Source organism: Mobula birostris, chromosome 13 (genome assembly GCF_030028105.1).
Source record: "Mobula birostris isolate sMobBir1 chromosome 13, sMobBir1.hap1, whole genome shotgun sequence".
In the NCBI taxonomy this organism is placed as follows: Eukaryota; Metazoa; Chordata; class Chondrichthyes; order Myliobatiformes; family Myliobatidae; genus Mobula; species Mobula birostris.
The window spans coordinates 91,121,410-91,139,517 of NC_092382.1; the positions used below are offsets into that span (position 1 = coordinate 91,121,410).

General features: G+C 50.3%; 1 protein-coding gene across 1 annotated transcript in view; it reads left to right on the forward strand.

Annotated features, from left to right (window-relative positions):
• The window catches only part of nop2 (NOP2 nucleolar protein homolog (yeast)), a 61,253-nt gene that overhangs the window by 390 nt on the left and 42,755 nt on the right, over positions 1–18,108 (forward strand). The gene's annotated exons all lie outside the window — the stretch shown is intronic.

Consider the following 18,108-nt stretch of genomic DNA (forward strand, 5'->3'; position numbering starts at 1 on the left):
GGTGACGGGAGGGAGATTGTTAATGAGGGATGGAGGGAGGTGACGGGAGGGAGATTGTTAATGAGGGATGGAGGGAGGTGACGGGAGGGAGATTGTTAATGAGGGATGGAGGGAGGTGACGGGAGGGAGATTGTTAATGAGGGATGGAGGGAGGTGACGGGAGGGAGATTGTTAATGAGGGATGGAGGGAGGTGACGGGAGGGAGATTGTTAATGAGGGATGGAGGGAGGTGACGGGAGGGAGATTGTTAATGATGGAGGGAGGTGATGGGAGGGAGATTGTTAATGTATGAAGGGGGGGAAGGTGATCGGGAGTGCGATTGTTATTGAGTGAGGAAGGAAAAGCTGAGTCGAGATGGATGGGTGAGCAGGGAAGGGAATGAAGGGTGAGCCGAGGGTGATAATGTCGTGAGTGGGGAAGAGGAGGGAGTGAGGGTGAGTGAAGGAGGTAACGTGAGGGGAAGGCGACGGAGGGAATAAGGTGGAAGGGAGGAGTACTTGAAACTGGGGAGAGAGCGTGGTGCGGGGTGGAGGGTGGGAGGGGAGGGAGAGCAGTTGTTCATGTGAAAGACGGATGGATGGCTGAGGTGGTGGAGAGTGGGAAGAGATAGATAATTAATTGATCCCAGAGGATATTACAGTATCATAGCAGTGTTACAAGTGCACAGATATAAATATTAGAAATGAAGTACAAAAGAATAAAAAAAGTTACCTCTAACAGGAGGGAAAGAGTCATCACCTCCCCAGCTATAGGTTGATGCATTATAAAGCCTAATGGCTGAGGGCAAGAATGACCTCATACTGCGCTGTTTGGAGCAGCACAGTTGTCTCAGTTTATTACTAAAAGTGTTTCCTCTGTTCAGCCACGGTAGTGTGCAGAGGGTGAGAAACGTTGTCCAGAATTACCAGGATTTTCCGTAGGGTCCTTTGTTCTATCACAGTGTGTCCAGTTTGATTTCTATAACAGAGCCAGCCTTTCTAATCAGTTTATTGAGCCTGTTGGCATCACCCGTGTTGGTGCCATTGCCCCAGCACACCACCACAAAGAAGATTGGACTGGTAGAATATGTGAAGGAGAGGCCTGCAAACTCCTAAGGACCTCAGTCTCCTCAGGAAGTAGAGGTGACTCTGGCCCTTCTTGTACTCTGTGTTGGTTTCCACTCACGTCTGTCACGTAGGTGCACCCCCCACCACCACCACCACCACCACCATCACCTCCCCAGGTACGTGGAGGAAGAATGCGGTTATGTGAGCAAGAGGGGGGAATGAGGGAAAGTAGGTGAGGGAGAGGAGCAAGGGAAGGTGGGGAGAGGTGTGTGTAGTGTTTGGGGAAAAGTTTAGAGGGATTTTGGGCAAATGCTAGTAAATGGGATTGGATGAGAGTCCAGGCTAGCATTGAAGAGTGGGGCAGTAGAGGCTTTTTCTGTGCTGCACAACTCTGTTGCATGTGGCTGTGCCTTCTCTTTCCCAACCCTCCACCCACCTACACGAATCTCACAGTGGCCCTTCCTCAAAAATTCTCCCCTCTTCGCCAGAGGGTGGTGTATCTGTGGAAGTCATTATACAGGCGCAGTGCAGGGCAGGTCGTTGGGTATCCAATTGTTTAAAGGGGAGGTTGATAGAGTCTTAATTAGAAAGGGTGTCAAAGATTTGGAATGAAGGGGTTGCAAGTCACTGGGTGTACTTAAGGCAGAGGTAGATAGGTTCTTGATTAGCCAGGGCATCAAAGGGTATGGGGGGAAGGCAGGAGAGTGGTGATGACTGGAGAATTGGATCGGCCCATGATTGAATGGCAGGAGCAGGCTCGATGGGCCGAATGGCCTACTTCTGCACCTGTATCTTACGGTCTGATTATGGGCAGAAGGCAGGAGAATGGGGCTGAGGGGGCAAATAAATCAGCTGAAATTGATAATGCCTCATGGTCTGACATTGTCATTAACCCCCTCCTTTAATAATAGGGGGGGGGAGTGTGTGGGGAAGATATTTACGGTCACCAATTCCACCCCCCCCCCCACTCCACTTATGTGTGGGTGTTGAGGAAATTGGAGCCCTCGGGGAGTTGGGGGGGGAGCAGGGAGCCCCATGCGGTCACAGGAAGAGCGGATAGACTCCACGCAGGCAGCACCCCCGGGTCAGTTTTGAGCCGAGAGTGAGCGTCAGTCCTGGGGCGACGTGGTTTGCAGTGTTGGCCGGGTTCGATCCCCGCCACCGGAGATGCCTGTCGGTAGCTTGTGCGTTCTCTCGCCGGTTTGCTGTGGGTTCCTCCCGTGGCCCCAGGTCCCACCTGTGAACCGGGCTCGGATCGCCGGGCAGTGCGGCTCAAGGGGCCAGCTGGATCTGTCCTGGGCGGTGGCTCGATAAGTGAAAGACCTGTGAGGACCACGTAGAATGGGCCGATCTTGTGGAGCGCGCTGATGCCGAGAAGGAGGAACTTTAGATGGATGGACAAGTCCCCGGGGTTGGACGGGATATGCCCCAGGTTTCCACGGGGAGTTGGTGGGGGGGGGTGGTGTGTGGGGGAGATTGCGGTACCTTTGCCCCCTCACTGGCCTGGCCACAGGAGACGTATAAGAGGATTGAAGGGTGGTAAATGCTCGTCCTTTCGTCAGGAAAGGTAGTAAGGAGAGCCCTGGGAATGCGACGCCAGTCAGAGCCGTGCCAGCGATGGGCAAACTATTGGCGAGGATTCTTGGAGAGAGTGGCGGGTGGCCTCCATCTGTCTCGAAGGACGATGGGTGATGATCATCATGACCTGGGCGGAAGGTACGGAGATCCTGAGATGCCCCAGTCTCAGTTGGAAGCTGAAAGTGAGCGTGACAAGCACTACCCAGAACACTACCACACTAGACGTGTCACAGCAGCCATTTAGGGAGACTATTTATGAGCATTTGGACAAGCATCGTCTGGTTAGGGATAGTCAGCGTGGCTTCTCAAGGGGTAAGGTATGATTCTGATTAAATTTTTTGAGGGAGTTGCAAAACAAACTGACGACGGCAGAGCAGTGGATGTGGTGTGTGGATCTGGGCAAGGCGTTTGACAGTGCCCATACACAAAGCCAGGATGCGTGGCAGAGCAGCGGATGTGGTGTGTGGATCTGGGCAAGGCGTTTGACAGCGCCCATACACAAAGCCAGGATGCGTGGCAGAGCAGCGGATGTGGTGTGTGGATCTGGGCAAGGCGTTTGACAGCGCCCATACACAAAGCCAGGATGCGTGGCAGAGCAGCGGATGTGGTGTGTGGATCTGGGCAAGGCGTTTGACAGCGCCCATACACAAAGCCAGGATGCGTGGCAGAGCAGCGGATGTGGTGTGTGGATCTGGGCAAGGCGTTTGACAGCGCCCATACACAAAGCCAGGATGCGTGGCAGAGCAGCGGATGTGGTGTGTGGATCTGGGCAAGGCGTTTGACAGCGCCCATACACAAAGCCAGGATGCGTGGCAGAGCAGCGGATGAGGTGTGTGGATCTGGGCAAGGCGTTTGACAGCGCCCATACACAAAGCCAGGATGCGTGGCAGAGCAGCGGATGTGGTGTGTGGATCTGGGCAAGGCGTTTGACAGCGCCCATACACAAAGCCAGGATGCGTGGCAGAGCAGCGGATGTGGTGTGTGGATCTGGGCAAGGCGTTTGACAGCGCCCATACACAAAGCCAGGATGCGTGGCAGAGCAGCGGATGTGGTGTGTGGATCTGGGCAAGGCGTTTGACAGCGCCCATACACAAAGCCAGGATGCGTGGCAGAGCAGCGGATGTGGTGTGTGGATCTGGGCAAGGCGTTTGACAGCGCCCATACACAAAACCAGGATGCGTGGCAGAGCAGCGGATGTGGTGTGTGGATCTGGGCAAGGCGTTTGACAGCGCCCATACACAAAGCCAGGATGCGTGACAGAGCAGCGGATGTGGTGTGTGGATCTGGGCAAGGCGTTTGACAGCGCCCATACACAAAGCCAGGATGCGTGACAGAGCAGCGGATGTGGTGTGTGGATCTGGGCAAGGCGTTTGACAGCGCCCATACACAAAGCCAGGATGCGTGACAGAGCAGCGGATGTGGTGTGTGGATCTGGGCAAGGCGTTTGACAGCGCCCATACACAAAGCCAGGATGCGTGACAGAGCAGCGGATGTGGTGTGTGGATCTGGGCAAGGCGTTTGACAGCGCCCATACACAAAGCCAGGATGCGTGACAGAGCAGCGGATGTGGTGTGTGGATCTGGGCAAGGCGTTTGACAGCGCCCATACACAAAGCCAGGATGCGTGACAGAGCAGCGGATGTGGTGTGTGGATCTGGGCAAGGCGTTTGACAGCGCCCATACACAAAGCCAGGATGCGTGACAGAGCAGCGGATGTGGTGTGTGGATCTGGGCAAGGCGTTTGACAGCGCCCATACACAAAGCCAGGATGCGTGACAGAGCAGCGGATGTGGTGTGTGGATCTGGGCAAGGCGTTTGACAGCGCCCATACACAAAGCCAGGATGCGTGACAGAGCAGCGGATGTGGTGTGTGGATCTGGGCAAGGCGTTTGACAGCGCCCATACACAAAGCCAGGATGCGTGACAGAGCAGCGGATGTGGTGTGTGGATCTGGGCAAGGCGTTTGACAGCGCCCATACACAAAGCCAGGATGCGTGACAGAGCAGCGGATGTGGTGTGTGGATCTGGGCAAGGCGTTTGACAGCGCCCATACACAAAGCCAGGATGCGTGGCAGCCAGGAAACGTGGCTGTGCATTGAGAATTGGCTTGCACACAGAAGGCAGAGGGTAGTTGCAGGTGAGCATATTCTGTCGGGAGGGCAGTGACCTGTAGTTTTCTGCAGGGATCTGTTCTGAGATCCCTGCTATTTGGGATTTGTTTCATGTATGTAAAACCATCTATCAATTACAGCACGGAAATAGGCCATCTTGGCCCTTCTAGTCCGTGCCAAACTCTTAATCCCACCTAGTCCCACCGACCTGCACTCAGCCCATAACCCCCCATTCCTTTCCTGTCCGTTATAATTGTCCAATTTAACTTTAAACGACAACATGGAACTTGCCTCAACCACTTCTGCTGGAAGCTCATTCCACACAGCTACCACTCTCTGAGTAAAGGAGTTCCCCCTCATGTTACCCCTAAACTTTTGCCCTTTAACTCTCAACTCATGTCCTCTTGTTTGAATCTCCCCCACTCTCGATGGAAAAAGCCTATCCACGTCAACTCTATCTATCTCCCTCATAATTGTAAATACCTCTTATCAAGTCCCCCCTCAATCTCCTTACTATAAACGACTTGCATGAGGTGAGTTGGTGCTTGCGGGTCTCCGACGCTGTGGATGGTGGGGAAGGCTGTGGTAGATCACAGAGACATTGACGGTGCAGAGCTGGGCTGAGCTGAGAAGGGGCAGATGGAGTTCAGTCCAGATGACATGTGAGGCCAGTCGAACTGGAGGGCAGAATAGAGGCCAGGATTCTTGACAGGGTGGAGGGACAGAGGGTTCTTGGGGGGCAAGTCCGACATTGCAGGGCTAACCGTTGGGCTTGTTATGATGCACGGAGCGCTTACCTTCATAAGTCGGGGAACTTCGTTCAAGAGCTGCAAGGTAATACTGTAAAACCCTGGTTGTGCCACACTTGAGAGAGAGAGATAACCTGTAGTATGTCAAATTACTGGGTGAACGAGTAGTCTTTGGGGTACTGCAAGTGTGTGTCTTTATTGATGCTTTGCTGCACCCTTGAGTGCTCGGTGCTTTTTGTTACTGGGGGAGGGTTATTGCCTTGCTGCTGCTTGTGCGTGGGAGGGGGGGAGCTGTGGGGGGGGGCTTTGGGGTCCTAATATTTAATGGTCGTTCATTGTTTGGGGCGCTCCTCTGCCTGCGTGGATGTTTGCGAAGAAAAGGAATTTCAGGATGTACGTTGCTTACACTTCTCTGACATTGTGCACCTGTTGGGACTCAGAATATCGTGTTCTGTTCTGGTCACCTCTTGACGGGAAGGATGTTGAAGCTATGGAGCGAGTGCAGAGACTTACTAGGAGTGCTGCCGGGATTAGAGACTTTTGTCTCGTGAGGAAAGGTCGAGTGAGCTGCAGCTGTTCTCTTTCAAGTGGACGAGGACGGGTGGCGCGCAAGACGATAGATAGCGTTGGCAGCTCGAGCGCCTTTCCTCGGACGGAAATAGCTAATACGGGGGTGGGGGGGCTAACTTTTAAGGCGTTTGGCAGCAAGTGTGGGGGGGGGTGCGATGTCAGAGGGAGGTTTTGTTTTAACACAGATGGTGGTGAGTGAGTGGAACGTGCTGCCGGGGATGTTGATGGAGATGGCTGTGTTCATTATCATTATCAGGTGCTGTGCCCAGATTGGGAATTGACTGTCATGGCCCACACACTCCTGTTTTGGGTCAAGTGGATCAATTCATTGGTATTCGTTTCCAGTTCTCTGTCTGCTGTCTTCATCATCATTTGTCTTTGCCTTCAATCTTTCCCCATGCATTCTAACTCCTCTTTCCGAATCACATGTCCAATAAAGTTATGTTGCCTTTTCATGTTCGCATACGTTATTTCTCTTTTTGCGTTTGGTCTGTTCATGACATCCTCGTTAGATATTCTTTTCGTCCATGATATTCTTCGCATCCTCCTCAAAAACCGCATCTCTGCTGCTACAATTAGTTTCCTCATGTTACTAGATATTGTCCGACATTCTGATCCATATAACATAACTGGATAAACGTAACATTTCAGTACTCTGAGGCGGGTTGTCATGCCTAGTTTAGTGTTGGTCAGTATACTCTTCATTCTCGTAAAGGTATCTTTTGCCATCCGTATTCTTCTTTTGATGTCCATGTGGCACCCGCCATCTGATGTCACCCAGCTTCCTAAGTAGCCAAAGTTCTGTACTTGTTTTATGTCTTCCCCGTTTATCCTCAGCCTGCAGATAGGATTCTCCTTCTTTTTGCAATTGATAGAAAGACCCATTTTTGTAGTTCTTCCTCCGTACTTGCAATTAACAGTGTCATCTGCATATCTGAAATTATTGATGTTTCTGCCACCAACTTTGATTCCCATGATGTCTCTTTTTTTTGAAACATTGTTTCACTGTACACATTAAATAAATCGGGGGGAAAACACACACCCTTGCCTTACAGCTCGCTTGATTTTCTTAAATTGACTCACTTCCCAATCTATTCTTACAGCGGCAGTTTGTTCCCAGTGCAGGTTTCTGATGAGGCAGAGGTCTTTCGAATTTAGATCTAGAGTTTCCTGTAATATGTCCACAGATCCCTGAAAGTTGCGTCACAGGTGGATAGAGTAGTTAAGAAAGCTTATGGGGTGTTAGCTTTCATAAGTCGAGGGATAGAGTTTAAGAGTCGCGATGTAATGATGCAGCTCTATAAATCTCTGGTTAGGCCACACTTGGAGTACTGTGTCCAGTTCTGGTCACCTCACTATAGAAAGGATGTGGAAGCATTGGAAAGGGTACAGAGGAGATTTACCAGGATGCTGCCTGGTTTAGAGAGGATGGATTATGATCAGAGATTAAGGGAGCTAGGGCTTTACTCTTTGGAGAGAAGGAGGATGAGAGGAGACATGATAGAGGTGTACAAGATAATAAGAGGAATAGATAGAGTGGATAGCCAGCGGCTCTTCCCCAGGGCACCACTGCTCAATACAAGAGGACATGGCTTTAAGGTAAGGGGTGGGAAGTTCAAGGGGGATATTAGAGGAAGGTTTTTTACTCAGAGAGTGGTTGGTGCGTGGAATGCACTGCCTGAGCCAGTGGTGGAGGCAGATACACTAGTGAAGTTTCAGAGACTACTAGACAGGTATATGGAGGAATTTAAGGTGGTGGGTTGTATGGGAGGCAGGGTTTGAGGGTTGACACAACATTGTGGGCCAAAGGGCCTTTACTGTGCTGTACTATTCTATGTTCTATTTCAAATAACTATTGTGCTTCACTTTATCAAATGCATTTGTGTAGTCGATAAAACAAACGAACAAATCTTTTTGCACTTGAATAGCTCATTCTGATTGTACCCTTAACATCAGTATTGTGTTTCTCGTCCCTTTTTGTCTTTCACAAAACCGCGTTGTTCTTTACCTATTTCAGCTTGTATCTTAATTTTAGCCCTTGTCATCAAAATTCTTAGATGTCAGCTGTGTTAGGGAAATGTAAGAGAGCCCTAGATGGGCAGATGGATGAAAGAAACGCCTGGGGTCACGTCGGAGGGAAGCGTTAGATCCATCTTGGTGTATTTTTTTTATTATTTGGAGGTCGTCGTCATCGATCACAAGTTGTGTTGCAGTGTTTGTCGGTGTAGGTGATGGATGTAGCTGGTGGGGCCTCTCTCCCTGTCTCTGCTTGCGTTGAAGCCACTGAGCCTCAGCAGCCCGGCAGTATTATCCGAGCTGTTCAGCCGCGGCGGGAAGAGACTCGATGGGCTGAATGGCCTAATTCTGCTCCTGTGTCTCCTGGTCTTATTTGGGACAAGGCGTAAAGAGCGAAGCTAAATCAAGAAGGTAGCTGGGATTCTGTTCATTTAGTTGGGATGCGATGTGCCACTTGGGGGTGGCGGGGTGGAAATGTGTCTGTACCGGGGGGAGGGGTTAAGTGTGCTCCTTCTCCCCGCTAGCCTGCGGATCACCCTTGGGCAAGGTGCAACACCTGCTCAGCCCAAACCACCCCACCGATCGTGGCCACGTCAAGCCATGGGAGTAGGTGGTGCAGGTCACAAGCCCTGCTTATGCGATCGCTGATGCCAGGCAGACGATCTCTGAAGGGTATTAATGATGGCTGGGGGGGGGGGGGGGTGGGAGGGTCACCCATCTTGTTATGAAGAGAATCGCAAACCACTTCTGCACTGAGTCTGTCCCCTCATGAACTGTCCATCTCCAGCTTTCCCCGTCCTGTCCAAATTTCTCCCTGCCGTTCAGGTGGGTCTTGATACCGTTCCCCGCCTGCTCTCTCTGTCCCCCGGGAGTGTGCTTTGCATCCACAACCGGGAGTTGTCCAGGGAGTCGGGTGCGCGGACGATGCGCTCGCCCCGCCGCGGTCGGCGTTGGGTCACGGGGGTGGCTGTGGAGCTCACGCCCGGCTCCTCCAGGGTGCTGGAGTTGTAGGCCTGTTCCTCCGGCTAACTCTCCAGGTTTTTAGAGAAGCAGCACGGTGGCCGGCCCTGGATTGAACCCGGGCTACTGGGGTCAGCGTGGTGTTACGCGAACTGCCTGCTGCCCACGAGACTGGGTCGACGCTGCATCGTGGGCCTGAGGACCCAAGCTACTCGACATTCCATCCCATGCATATTTATCCTCTCATTCCTGTTGGCTGTCGGGGGCCGATAACAGTCCCAACAAGGGAATGTGTTTCATATTTATCCTCTAGTTCCCGTTGGCTGTCGGAGGCCGATAACAGTCCCAACAAGGGAATGTGTTTCATATTTATCCTCTAGTTCCCGTTGGCTGTTGGAGGCGGATAACAGTCCCAACAAGGGAATTTGTTTCATATTTATCCTCTAGCTCCCGTTGGCTGTCGGCCGATAACAGTCCCAGTGAGGGAATGTGTTCCATATTTATGCTTCTAGTTCCTGTTGGCTGTCGAGGGCCAATAGCAGTTCCAACAAGGGAATGTGTTGTATATTTATCCTCTAGCTCCCGTTGGCTGTCGGCCGATAACAGTCCCAGTGAGGGAATGTGTTCCATATTTATGCTTCTAGTTCCTGTTGGCTGTCGAGGGCCAATAGCAGTTCCAACAAGGGAATGTGTTGTATATTTATCCTCTAGCTCCCGTTGGCTGTCGGCTGATAACAGTCCCAGTGAGGGAATGCGTTGCTCCTCAGCTCCACTAAGAACTACGCTGGATAGTCCTGGGGTGATTTCATTTTGGACTGCCCGCTGCCCGCCGTGTGTTCTCCTTCATGAGAAACGCACCTCCTTAACTCTTTTTTCATTCCCCCACTCGCCGTATTCCCTTTTCATTCCCCTATGGCACTGGGCGTGATCCAGTGAGAGGCGGAGACGAGGAGGGACAGGGTGGGGAAGGAGAGAGACTGGGGGTGTTGGGGTGGGGGGGAGACACTACTGGAGAAAGCGGGGTGGACTGAGGTCCAGTCACTGAGGCTGGCAGCCGCCCACGAGTGAGCGAGGCAGAGAGGGGCGGGGACCTCTGGGGCAGACAGGAGTTGAGCCCGCACTGCGAGGCAGGGGTGGAAAGGCGGAGGACGGCGGGGCAGTGTTCTGCATTGCCCCCGTTTCAGCGCAGGGAGCATTGCGGGAAAGGCGGATGACGGCCCTCGGAGCACGGGTGGGCGGGTAGAGTGAATGCGCTGCAGCCGCGGCTGAGACTGGGTTGCAGGAGGGGCAGGGCTCCTGGCGTTCCGCTGTTTGAGACGCGACAGAGGAGGAGAGATTGAGGGGGATGGTGGCCTTGCTAGTCGACTTGATACGACGCTGATCAGACTGCCTGGGGCTTCAAGGGTGGAAACGAGGAATAAGAAAGGGCTGACTGTGTTAATGGTACATTATAGACCACCCGGCAAGGCACTTAACCACACATTGCTCTGCGATGACACCGGGGCCAAGCTGTATGGGTCCTAATGCCCTTCCCTTGGACAGCATCGATGGCATGGAGAGGGGAGACTTGCAGCATGGGCAACTGCCGGTCTTCCATACAGCCTTGCCCAGGAAACCTTCCAAGGCGCAAATCATGGTCTCACGATTCTAACGGAATATATAAGACCACCCAATGGCAGTTTTTAGAGGGGCAAATTTGTAGAGAGATTGCAGACCTTTGCAAAACAAAAAAACAATTTCAGTTTGTGATGGTGGGTGAAACATAGAAAATAGGTGCAGGAGTAGGCCATTCGGCCCTTCGAGCCTGCACTGCCATTCAGTATGATCATGGCTGATCGTCCAACTCAGAACCCTGCACCAGCCTTCCCTCCATACCCCCTGATCCCTTTAGCCACAAGGGCCATATCTAACTCCCTCTTAAACATAGCCAATGAACTGGCCTCAACTGCTTCCTGTGGCAGAGAATGCTACAGATTTTATTTGCCGATGTACATATTTATTATTATTATTATTTTATTTTTTTCTGTATTATGTATTGCATTGAGCTGCTGGTGCTAAGTTAACAAATTTCACATCGCGTGCCAGCGACAACAAGCCTGGTTCTGATTTAGCTTTTCCCGTATTGTCTGCGATTTCGACACCCGACAGGCTGGATGGATCCAGGGTTCAAGAAAGTTTCTTTCGTTGATATATAGCGGTCCTGTTGGGAGAGAGTGGATCTCCTGCTGGGGAACGAGACGGGGTGGCTGACTCAAGTTTGAACAGTGGAACACTTTGGATCAAGTGATCACAGTTCCATTATGAGGTGAAGGCCTCCCTTGGTCAGGATCGACCATGGATATTGCATCCTAGCTGTCTAGACATGCAAGCCTGTGGGGTACGATATGGAGAGCAAACTCATGTGGCAGGCTCCCCCTCACCCCACAGCTGAAGAACCCAAAGGAACGGCAGAGACCGATACAGTTTGGCACCAGCAGCTCCGCAGGAGGTTCCAGTCAGCGTTGAACTCAACGTACGACTGCCTCAGGGACACCAGCTCCAGATTTTTCCCTCGGGGTTTACTCCCGAAGTCTTTCCCGGGATTGGGTGTGGCCGCAAGGCAGTAGAGGTTTGAGATCAGAGTTTTCCTTCTCCCAGATGAGCTGCCAACCATGGCTGACGAGCCCCGTCTGCCCGAAGTGACTGGCTTTGAGGAACCAGTAACTCTCCTTTGCCCTTCTCCTGTCAGTAGAAACGGTTCCGCTGGGCTTAGTAGCTGAGCCACATGTGAAGGCCGGGAGCTGGGCTTGGTCGTTATTGGGAGCATTTAATAGATGGAGGGAGCTTGTCTCCATTACCACCCCCGGCTATAACAACCTCATGGGAAAGGATAGGGTCTGGTCCTTGGGTTGAGGTTCTAAGTTGGAGAAAGGCCAATTTTGATGGAGTCAGAGAGGATCTGACAAGTGTGAATTGGGCTAGGTTGTTGGCGTGCTTGGCAAATGGGAAGCCTTCAAAAGTGAAATTCTGAGAGCGCAGGGTTTGTATGTTCCTATTAGAATAAAAAGCAAGGCCTGGCAGATTTAGAGAACCTTGTTTCTTGTGGCCCTGGCTAAGAAGGAGGAGGAGGTACGAGGCAGAGGGGAACAAATGAGGTGCTGGAGGAGTATCGGGAATGCAAGAGAGCACCGAAGAGGCTAAACGAAGGCATGAGGTTTTTTGCATCTGCGTTTAGTTGGTTAAATTGTTGGAAGGTATTCTAAGGGACTGAATATATTGAAGACTGGTTAATGGATGAAGATTGAATAAAGGGAGGACGGGAGGATGAATACTGGGCCCTGGTGGAGGACTTTGTCAAATGGTACAAGCTGAATCATCTGCAGCTCAACATCAGTAAGACAAAGGAGATGGTGATGGACTTTAGGAAGACTAAGCCTCCTCTGCTCCCTGTTACTGCTGATGGTGAGGACGTGGATGTGGTGAGGACCTACAGGTAACTGGGGGTGCACCTGGATGAGAGACTTGAGTGGAAACCAACACAGAGGCTGTGTACAAGAAGGTTTAGAGTCGCCTCTACTTCCGGAGGAGACTGAGGTCCTTTGGAGTTTGCAGGCCTCTCCTTCACATGTTCTACCAATCTGCTGTCACCAGTACAATCTTCTATACCAGGGGTCCCCAATTTTTTTGCACTGCGGACCGGTTTCATACTGACAATATTCTTGAAAACCGGGGCAGGGTTGCCAACGGACAAGAATAGCAGTCATATACGTTGTTTACCCCGAGACTACAATGACCATGAAGCCTTGTGCGGGCACCTTGCATGCGTGATTTGCTCATGTGTGTACATGCCGATATTTTCTATAATTCGTTTTTGGCAATTCTGTTCGGGGGGAGGGGGGTGTTAATCAAGACTGGAATAAGTGGCCAATTTCGTTTCTAAAAGGTTTTATCTATTAAACACACCGCATATTTTCCTCACATGAATATAGTGATAAGTCAATTATCAGGGGAGCTTGAAGTAAGTGTTGAACGAACTTCCAGTAGAAGTGGTAGAGGCAGGTTCGATATTATCACTTAAAGAAATATTGGATAGGTATATACACAGGAAAGGAATGGAGGGTTATGGGCTGAGTGCAGGTCGGTGGGACTAGGTGAGAGTAGCGTTCGGCACGGACTAGAAGGGCAGAGATGGCCTGTTTCCGTGCTGTAATTGTTACATGGTTATATAAGTAAGTCAGTAGCATCATCACATTTTAAGTAATGTTTGGATATTAAACACACAGCACATATTTTCCCCGTATGAACATATAAAATCATCGCAACACACCAATATCGCTGAATCAGTGGGAGCCCTGGGCTTGTTTTCCTGCAACAAGACGGTCCTATCGAGGGTGATTGTGTCCAGTCTATTCCGCAATTTGGTTTTCGTTGCATTCATTGCAGAGATATGTTGGAAATGGAAGCAACGTTTTCAGTGCTTATCGTGGCTATCTCAGGATCTTTAGCCTTGACTTTGATCCAGAATGCCGGCAGAGGTGTTATGTCAAACATACTTTTCAGCCCGCCGTCATTCGCAAGCTCGGGGAGTTGATCTTCTTTCCGCGCTGACATGCATGACGCGTGGGTAATGACCTCGCGTGCGTTCAAGCTCAACAGTGCGTGACCGGGAATGAGGAAAGGTGCAGCTGACTCATATCGCCAAATCATATCGTTTCCTCGCGGCCCGGCGGTTGGGGACCGCTGTTCTATGTGGTGGCGTGCTGGGGCAATGGCATCAACACGGGTGATGTCAACAGGCTCGATATCTGATTCAAAAGGCTGGCAGTCGAACTGGACACACTGAAGGTTGCGGTAGAGCAAAGGACCCGACAGAAAATCCTGGCAACTCTGGACAATGTTTCTCACCCTCTGCATGCCACCTTGGCTGAACAGAGGGAACACTTTTAGTGATAGACTGAGACAACTGTGCTGCTCCAAAGAGCGATACATGGCCTGCTGCGTTCACCAGCAACTTTTATGTGTGTTGCTTGAAATTCCAGCATCTGCAGATTTCCTCGTGTTAGCGATACATGAGGTCATTCTTGCCTTCGGCCATCAGGCTCTATAATGAGTCAACCTATAGCTGGGGAAGTGATGACCCCTCATGTTGGACTGTTTGAGGTAACTTACTTTTTTTTTTTTTATCCTCTCTCCTTCTCTTGCAGTATTTATATCTGTGCACTGGTAATGCTACCGTGACGCGGTCATTTCCTTTGGGGTCAGTAAAGTATCTGTGGTCATTTCCAGTACACACGTGTAAAGGAGAATTAAATAACTGTTACTCCGGATCTGAGGCAGCACACAAAGAAAGCCAGTCAGATAAAGAAGGTAAAGAAGGAAAAAAGCCGCAATAGATGTAAATACATAAGATAGCTTGTCTACGTAGAGTGACACTCGGCGCAGGAGCCTGGGGGTAGGCGGCTGATAGGAAGTGATAAGATAGTGGCGCTGGGCCTCACTGCCTGAGGAAAGTAACCGTTGTTAAGTCTGGTTGCCCTGGCATGGTTGCTGCACCGCCTCCCCTCCCAACGGGAGTGGGGCAAAAGGTCCGCGAGCCGGGCGGCTGGATTCCTCTGGGCTTGGCGGGTAGGAGGACAGGGCCTGCCTTTCTCTGGCAGGCTGCTGGCGCTTTGGGTGGTTTTAGCGACCCGTGGTAGAGCCATCCTGTCCTCACCGTGCAGCGACCCGGCGTGTTGGGGTGCTCTCTCCTGCGCAGCCGGGGAACAATCTGTAGGCCTGCACTGTCCCAGCTCCCTTCCACCCCCTCGAGGCGCTGGCGAGCCTTCTTGACTGTGTAGGGTGAGCTCTGGGATCGTCAGAGGTCGTGCAGGGTGTGAGCTCCCAGCTCTGAAGCTGCTCGCAGTTCCCGCTGCTGTGCCGCCAAAGTAAAGAGGGGTGCAAGTGGCGTGCCTTCTCCTGAAGTTGATATAGCCGTCTTGTTGATGTTGAGGAAGAGGTTATTTGCCCGGCTCCAGGGGTTCCCACCTCCTCTCTGTTGGCGTTGGCGACAAGCCCCACCACTGCCGTGCCATCTGCAGACTTGACCAAGCGATTGCTCGGGTGTCCGGCCGTGCAGTCGTGCGTGAGCTGCAGCAGAGGGCTCGGCACATGCAGACCCCCAGGGTGACGGGGAAGGAGGAGCGGTCGGGCGTCCTGACCACCTGAGGTCTGTCCATTCGGACGCCTGGTTGTTCTGCAGTGCATTTACGGTGCCTTGACAAAGTATTCAGCCCCCAACCCTCTGTGTGCATAAACGAGTATCACAAACAGGCATTTCGATCAATTTAACTGAGCATCTTGATTTCTGAATCAAGTGCTCCTCTTTTTCACAGGGCACGGAAAACTAAAAGTTCAAAAGCAAATGTCAGAGATCAAAAGTGTTCATTCCCCTTCTCATTATTTAGTGCGACCACCTCTCACAGCTATCACGGACAGCAGTCTTTTTGGATAAGACTCTATTAACTTTGCACAGGGTGGTGGAGCAAAGTTTGCCCGTTCCTGCTGGAAAAGTTGCTCAAAATGTGTCGGGTTATTTGGGGAGCAGCAGTGGACAGCAATTTTGAGGTCTTGTCAGAGGTGTTTGATTGGGTTAAGGTCAGGACTCTGACTGGGCCACTCAAGGGCATCAATTTTCTTCATTTGAAGCCACTCCATGGTTGCTCAGTCAGTGTGATTTGGGCTGTTGTCCTGCTGAAAGATGAACTTTCTCCCCAGTTCAAGACCTCTGGCAGAGGCCGGCAGGTTTTTCTCCGGATCTCCCTGTATTTAGCAACATTCATCTTCCCGTCAATCCTGACCAGATTTCCAGTCCCTGCCGCTGAAAAGCATCCTCATACCATAATGCTACCTCCACCACGCTTTACAGGAGGGATGCTGTTAACCTAGCTGGTGCGCAGGGGCTCTGACAGAAATATTTCAAGTGTCGTTAGAAACGGGGATGGTGCCGGAGGATTGGCGTATCGCTTATGTGGTTCCATTGTTTAAAAAGGGTTCTAAGAGTTAACCTGGCAATTAATGCCCTGTGAATTTGGCGTCAGTTGTGGGTAAATTGATGGAAAGTATTCTTATAGATGGTATATATAATTATCTGGATAAACAGGGTCTGATTAGGAACAGTCAACATGGATTTGTGCGTGGAAGGACATGTTTGACAAATCTTATTGAATTTTTTGATGAGGTTACTAAGAAAGTTGATGAGGGTAAAGCGGTGGATGTTGTCTCTATGGACTTCATTAAGGCCTTTGACAAGGTTCCACACGGAGGGTTAGTTAGGATGGTTCAATCGTTAACCTTTAATATCAAAGTAGTAAAATGGATTCAGCAGTGGCTGGATGGGAGATGCCAGAGAGTAGTGGTGGATAACTGTGTGTCAGATTGGAGGCCGGTGACTAGTGGTGTGCCTCAGGGATCTGTACTGGGTCCAGTGTTATTTGTCATATATATTAATGACCTGGATGATGGGGTGGCAAATTGGATTAGTAAGTATGCAGATAATACTAAGATAGGTGGAATTGTGGATAATGAAGTAGGTTTTCAAAGCTTGCAGAGAGATTTAGGCCAGTTAGAAGAGTGGGCTGAAAGATGGCAGATGGAGTTTAATGCTGAAAAATGTGAGGTGCTACATTTTGGTAGAACTAATCAAAGTAGGACATACATGGTAAATGGTAGGGCATTGAAGAATGCTGTAGAACAGAGGGATCTAGAAATAATGGTGCATAGTTCCCTGAAAGTGGAATCTCATGTGGATAGGGTGGTGAAGAAAGCTTTTGGTATGCTGGCCTTTATTAATCAGAGCATTGAGTATAGGAGTTGGGATGTAATGTTTCAAAGATTCAAAAAACTTTATTGTCATTCTAACCATACATCAGCTCTGCAGGGTGGAATGAGACAGTGTTTCTCAGGGGCAGTGCAATCATAACATAACAAATGCAACACTAAATAATAAACATAACAATAAATAGTAAAACACAGCAGCCACATGTCAGTTAAAATCAGTTATAAGTGTCCAGTGCAAGTTAAAAGTGTCCAAAGCAAAGTCAGGTGGATCAGCTATTTAGCAGTCTGACGGCCTGTGGGAGGAAGCTGTTTAGTAGCCTTGTGGTTTTAGTTTTGATGCTCCTGTAACGTTTGCCTGATGGCAGGAGAACAAACAGTTCATGGAGAGGGTGTGAGGGGTCTTTAATGATGTACCGTGTCTTCTGGAGGCATCGACTCTGAAAGAGGTCTCTGTTGAAATTGTATAGGGCATTGGTAAGGCCAAATTTGGAGTATTGTGTACAGTTCTGGTCACCGAATTATAGGAAAGATGTCAATAAAATTGAGAGCGTACAGAGGAGATTTACTAAAATGTTGCCTGGGTTTCATCTCCTAAGTAACAGAGAAAGGTTGAATAAATTAGGTATTTATTCTTTGGAGCGTAGAAGGTTGAGCGACTACTTGATAGAGGTGTTTAAAATTACGAGGGGGATTGATAGAGTTGACGCTTTTTCCATTGAGAGTGGGGAAGATTCAAACAACAGGACATGAGTTGATAGTTAAAGGGCAAAAGTTTAGGGGTAACATGAGGGGGAACTTCTTTACTCAGAGAGTGGTAGCTGTGTGGAATGAGCTTCCAGCAGAAGTGGTTGAGGCAGGTTCCATGCTGTCATTTAAAGTTAAATTGGATAGATATATGGACAGGAAAGGAATGGAGGGTTATGGGCTGAGTGCAGGTCGGTGGGACTAGGAGAGAGTAAGAGTTTGGGCACGGACTAGAAGGGCCGAGATGGCCTGTTTCCGTGCTGTAATTGTTATATGGTTGTTACATTTACGCCACACATCCTGCTTGGTGTTGAAGCCAAAAAGTTCCACTTTAGTCTCATCAGACCACAAGACCTTCTTCCACACCTTCACAGATTCTTCAAACTGACACTTTGCAAAGTCTTTGCGGGCAAGGAGGAGCTTTGTTTTTTAACTATATACCATAAATACCCTTTTTGTGCAAGGACTGACAGATCGTGCAACCGCTGTCTTCCGCAGCTTGCTCAGAGTGACTGTTGGCATCACAGTACCCTCTGTCACA